The following is a 6,958-nucleotide window of genomic DNA, read 5'->3' on the forward strand; positions in this document are numbered from 1 at the left end:
TCCCTCCTTATATCTAGTTTAGTCAGGTTAAACAAATCTTAAATTACTTGAAGGATGATAACACAAACACAACATACTTTTGAAATTAAAAGACTAAATGTTACAATATATCGTCTGTCAGTTTGAGTAAATTCAGCAAAGGAGACCTTTTCCATCCCATTAAAACACAAAATAAAAATTAAAAAACCATAAAGGGATAGATAGATATATATAGTTAAAAAATATATTTTTAAAAATAATTATAATATTATATTATTATTGTTAAAAATATTTTTAACTCTATATATAGTTAAAAAATATTTTTTTAACAATAATATATTGTTAAAAAAGAATAATTCTCCTGAAAATGTGACAAGTGATCACAAACCAAACCAACAGACGCGTGTTTGTGGTTATGGGGAAAAAAAATCAAATAAATAAAATTCTGAGAAACTAAGATGATATTCATTTCTTATCTTTTTTCATCGATGTTCGTTGTAACTTGAACCACCGCTGTGGTTTCCTGCACGTACATGTACGAGACATGCACTGAGAATGCTCAAGATGAAAAGTCCTGATGAAGCACTCAGGGGAGTTGATTTCAACACATGGGATCTTCACAAGGACCTTTAAAGGACAAGTTCACCGCAGCTTCCGTCCATACATGAGAATTTACAGCACTCAACATAAACACATACTTCAAGAACACACATGCAAAATTGTCCGGTTCGTTTTATGGCCAAATTTTGTCATCATTACAGAAAAAAATTAAAAGCATGCCCTGTGATCATCAAGTTGACAGCGTAATCCGATTTTTCTCCTCATCTGCTCAAAGATACAGAAATTGAATGGAAGGGTCTTCCAAGACATGCCCAAATTTGGTAGGTCACAAAAAACAAATCATGTGACTCTGCTTCACATCAGTCATGCTTGACTATGCTGATATAAGATATAATCGCCTCTGCTACGAAAGATCTGCGGTATTTAGGCTGCCCGTATTATCATTCCTGCTCATGGTTCAACAGAGGAGACCAGTCCAAAAAAAAAAATGACATTACAGATAAGTAATGTAACCCACCACACACACACAAGTAAAAAGCAATATAATTTTTCATTACTCTTACTTTTCTCAATCTAATGTAAAACCTGAGGAAACAAATTATTGTGATAAGATTAATAGGACAGATGAAAACAAGGTAAGATTATTTCTAAATGATGAAAATAAAAAACTAATTCTACAACTTTAAAATGGTCGAGTAAACAGAGGCGTACTCAGACCTCTGCCAAGGAGAACTGAAACATTGGCCTCCATTCCTCGAATTTGAAAATCAGCCCACAAGTTTTTGCAAAATCAATACTGACAAGAAAATCAACTCATGGCCTCTCTCTGAGTTGCAAAAGTGGAAAAAAGACCTTTTGAAATGCGTCCTGCAAAATTAGTGTCTCTTTTTTTTTTAACACTCAGTATTTCCATATGGCGTGAAGTCACTAGGCAGTATCCTTGAAGCCAATAGGCAAATAAAATAGCATAGCATGCCAATGGCGCAATGCCTTTTCTCATCAGTGCAGGTGTTGCATAATTTAAGAGCTCCGGTAAATGTTCCAGCTGCGAGTCGAGGTAAAGCTGGACTCGGTGACCCCTGACCTCCAGATTATTGCATTTTAAATTTGAGCGAAAGCAAACTTTCAGAACATAAACAGTAAACACAGCACTCAGTGTTAAAGGTGAATGTCTCATTGTTGAGGCGAGCCCCTCGTTTCGGAAAACAGCATGCTTACACCTTGCGGGAAATCTTAACCAATGTTTATCCAGCACTTAACTGTGTTGAAAAGTAAAAGGTATAGTAAATGGCGTATATGCACAAGATCAGCAGCTCCTATCTTGTTTTGACCAAATATGTGCAGTCATCATATTTTGAGTGTCGTGATAGAGACTTGCTTGTTTACTTTTTTTGCTGTGTTTAGATGAAAAGTATTTTTGAAGACCCCAGAGAGATAATTCTGCAAACTGCCTTGAGTACAGAAGTAAAAAAAAAGCGTGGACGAATGCATTCCTCACTCTGATAAGATCATGTTTGTTTTGACTTTCGGCTGCTTACATGTTGGAAATTCAGCGTTGAAAGTATTTGATGGCAAAAATGAGACTTGGAAATTGGGTTTCTAATGTCAGTTAATATCTAAGCTATCATAGGCAATGTTCATGATGGACAAAGCATTTTATTTTATTTTATTTTATTTTATTTTATTTTATTTTATACATTTGAAAAATAAAATGAGAATATATAATAATTTACCATTAAATCATAGCTTATAATATCAAAAATAATTTAATTTTTGTCATGCCAGAGCAATTACAAAATTGCCGGCTGCATGTTTATTTCATGTTTTTGCTGCACACCAAATCACCGCATTTAATTTGTAATTTATTAGTATATTGTTTTGAAATGGGATTTAAATATAATACATCATCTGCTTGTTTTATAATGGACCATTTCCTCAGCATACCCTAAAAATAACAGAATAGCATGGGTGGCACCTTCAAGTTGAAAAATATTTTATTAACCCAAGGGAGCTAAAAGAAAAAATAAAAGACTATTAAAAGTGCCATTGTATGAGACCATTATAAGAGATCACAATGAAATCCTCAGTGTCTCATTCTGCAACGTGGAACAATAAGCCAGTCAGTCAGTAACCTGGTTCCAAGATTTTTTTGGGCCGATAAAAAGGGGAGGGTCAGACTTGGAGGAATCACTCAGCGCATTTTTTTTTCTTCGCTCTCTTTTGGGCTTGACAAGTATGCATCTTGGAGCCTTCAGCCAAAATCACATAAATTACACAAAATGATCAATTCCATACTTTTTAGACTAGCTCATGGAAACGCTGCTCTATTTATTTAATTTTAATAAAATCTAAATAAAAATCTTACATTTGGGAAAGTTGTGCGTAAAATATATTAAAGGCTTGTCTAGTGCTTGTGAAACAAAAATTAAATAAATGAGAGTTGACTCGTAACAGTATCAGGGTGGAGTCGATACAAAAATCTCAAAATCTATTGTGTTTTTTCACAGATTTATCGAAATGAAATTATTAATTGAAAGCATCCATGAAAGCGCCGTTAGATGACATCGTCTTATTCCAGTCCAACCCTTCCGCTGTTAAAAGAAGGAATTCAAATTCAGTTTCCATGGAACTGACAAAAAAAAATTTCCACCTGTTACAAATGCGCCAAAGTTTCATAATATTCCTCCTCCTCGCTGGTGGCCGTGCAAAGTTAAAACACGATGTCCAAAAGAGGCAAATCTTCGCAGAGAAGGAAATATAATCCGGGAAAGAAAGTTCAAGATGACTCACTTGTCTTTGGGAATAAACTCAGAAATATGTGGACACTGGTTTTACTCTTAAATCTATTTGTTTATAACTGATGATGTCAGATATAAACTTGACAGAGATTCTGAAAGATTATTTTTATAGGATCAAGAATAAACACATTTTCTAACGGATTCCGCAACACGGCCAGCCGTTATTTTTTTTTCCAAGTTGTGCACTTCTTCAATAAAAAATAAATGTATCGCTCCAATTCAAAGAATTTAATTCAGCGGAATTTACAGTTCGGTTGATAATGGAAACACAAATATCTGTGCTTGAAATTTATTGTGGCAATAGTTATTTTCCTTTGGCGAGATGAGTTGTTCTATGAACAAAAAAATAAATCTCGACCGGTGACAACTTTGGAAGTCTTCACACATTCATGACAACAAACACTCACGCTGACTCACAGTTCCAAGAAAGCCATTCAACCTTTGCTGCTTTCGATGGAATGGGTGACATCAACCGTCATTAGAGCCATTAAAAAGTTGCCAATGAGACACTAATGTATTTCCGGCTACAGGAATTAAGATCCCGGCCGAGATCGTTATCGTGGTAAGTCAATACCTCAGCAAAACGGTAAACACACCAATAACTTTTATATTTAACCTGAAATCATTGCAGGGAGGTAACATAGTACAAACACTTTTTACTTTGTCAAAATATGTTGATAAATATTTTGACAGTTATTTTTTTTCTCATCGAGTCTTAAAATCCACAACTTTAAATATAAAAAAAAAAAAAAGATTCTTAGTATGTTCATTCAGAGTTGAGCAATGAGATCATGTTTTGTTAGCATAAACGTTGAGGCAACGCAGGCTAGCTCTCGGTTTAAAATAACAAAGACTGACATGAAAAATATTTTTTTCTCGGTTAAAGCACTATGGAGGTTAATACAAGAGGAAAGCTGTGTGCAAAAAAGTTTTGCGGCAGACATGCCAAGTTTGCAAAAAGGGAATTGTATATACAGTAGTTGACAAGTCCACTTTATTTCCATAGCACAGTGAAAAAAAAACAATATTGAACCAAAGTGTTTTGTAAAAATACAGCCTAAAAAATAGTGGTCCAAGGATAGAGCCTTGAGGCACTCCGCGGTTAGAAGTTTCTCCTGGCTTCATCCTTAATCTTAATTAAGATTAGATTTAAACGAATCAAAGTGGCTTTTATTCAAGCACATAAATTGAATTAGTTCTTCAAATGTTCTTTTGTTGTTGTTTGAAAGAAGTACTGTTATCTGCACTTCTATTTCTGCACTCAGTACTTCTAGCACCTCAGAGAACATTTGGCTGCTTTCCCAATCTGTCCTTAATGCATTTATGGAGTCAATCACCTCCGTCCATTAGACGAAACATTTAATGTAAGCTGCTCTGTCTGAGAGCAAAGTTATTGTGCTCCAAATAGAAATTCATCAGATCAACAATTCATTTGCTATTTTATTGTATTTTATTTGTCTTTAGTAAAGGACTCAAGCAAAATGTGAAACATCTCAGCCCACTCACATACTGTTGGAGTTTACCATGATAAATGATGACTGGAGGTTCCAGGAGAAGATCAGCGATGGATTTTTTGGCCATTTCTGCTCAGTGTTTCAGCTCCTTCTGAGTCAGACATAAAACAGACGAAATGGATGGACAAGATAAGCATGGAGTTCTAAAAATAAATTAGCTCCGAAGAGAAACTTTCATGATGGCTGCAATCAGCTTCTAAAAGGAGACTATTCTTAGTAATTTAAAAGGAAACATGGTGTAATTCTTGTAAAACACACATTGTTTATTTCAATAAAGTTGACCTTGAGTGATGCTTGATTCTGTGATTCTCCAATCAAAGCAAGAATAATCCATGAATTGTCAATTGAGTTAAAATTGGACGTCAAATCCGACCCCATCATGTCAAATATAAAAATCACACGAGACAGATGTTAGCCCAAAACGAGTGGATTCTTCTTGGGTGGTTTGCTTCGAACTTTTTAAGCAAACAATAGGTTTAATTGGAACAGCAGTCCGTTCCAGAGATTTAATCTTCAAGGAATACGAACACTTTCCGTTTGACTTTTTATCCAAATCATCGACTTTGAAGACCCACAGAAGGAAATATGAAGGAAGTTCTGAAGGACAGTGTTATAATTAGTGTGAAGGTGAAAAAATATGATAAAAAAATAAATCAAATCACGGCACTATAATATGCAGTGATTTTTGAAAACATTCAATAGTGTAATTTGATGGTCAGTAAGTGTTATGACCTTGCAGAAGCATTATGTGCCCAGAACTTGAGTTGTTTATACATTGAATTTAAGAACGTTTACTCTGCCAGTGCCAGCACATTTAATGAGTTCCCATTTAGTGGTTTCACAAAGTCAAGAGCACAAATCAGCATTCCGACGACATAGAAGCTTTGGTATTACACTTACACTGGAGGATATCACTTGAAAAGCACGACGCTTTGCTATTTTTGTTCCCAAAGGTGTTTTCGTATTGGCGGGTAGATAGAGAAACATCCCGCAGCTGGAGCTGGAGCAGCATGGTTCCACTGATCTTCTCTTTTTAAAGTCCAAAGTAAATATCCAACTGTGAAGGACTTCTTTTCATAAACTTAAATACAGATGTCTGACCGGGAAAACCACAATTTAAAAAAAATCAAATAAAAATCAATGACTTTATATTTAAATGCTATTTTTTTTATTGTAGTTTGCCAGAATAAAAAAATAAATAATCATATCATCATATCATGCTGCAGCTCCAAGCAAAACAAGCTGGACAAGCAATTTTGACACCCAGCTATTTTCTTTTCCTGGAATCTTCCAAGTCAAACTTCAGCAATTGCTGACGGAAATAAATCAAGTATATGGATGAAATAAATCAATAAAGCCCCGGGGGAAATCTATGAATGGTTTGGGGAGTCAAACATGCTTTTGTGTACAGCTCCTCAATCATTGATGAGAACATAATTGCTTTTTCTAAAGGCACACGCAATAAGAATTGATCTTACAGGAGTATTGCGAGCCTTTGGATAAAGGCGGCTGATGTCATTAAGTATGAGGTAAGTTCATTGAGGTCGCTCTGTCTCCTCACTAAGCCAGCGAGTAAACAATTTCAAACGATGCCTTCAATGCACACACGATCAATAGTCTTATTGCATTGTGTGTTTGCAGAAAAGGATTTTACTCAAAATCTAAATTGAACGTAAAAAGCAAAAAGAGCAGATGGAATGGAACTCCATGAATCAATCACAATTAAATAGAAAATGAGCACACACCTGAAATCACTTCAAGACCTTTCATTCACCCCGAGGGAAGTTTTGATGATCCGTTTGTCCTCTCCCGGCATGTTTTTTTTACTTCCAAGGCGAAGTTTGGAGGTACATGTTGTTACATGTACTTAGTCACAGCCAGTACTTGCTGTGGTTCCTTGCTGTCGGCCACATTGGAAGCCTTCCGGACTTGTTTGCTTCTCATATTTTCAATCATTTTAAAGGGACATCCAGTTCTTGGTAGTGTCACTTAAGTGCCGTTGATTCTCCACTGACTGTTTTCTTTGTGTTCATTGAATGTCTTGAACTTTTGTTTGTATCTACTACAACACACCTGATTCAAATTCCCAGCTAGCTCATCAGCAAA

Source organism: Syngnathus scovelli, chromosome 16 (genome assembly GCF_024217435.2).
Source record: "Syngnathus scovelli strain Florida chromosome 16, RoL_Ssco_1.2, whole genome shotgun sequence".
Classification (NCBI taxonomy): Eukaryota; Metazoa; Chordata; class Actinopteri; order Syngnathiformes; family Syngnathidae; genus Syngnathus; species Syngnathus scovelli.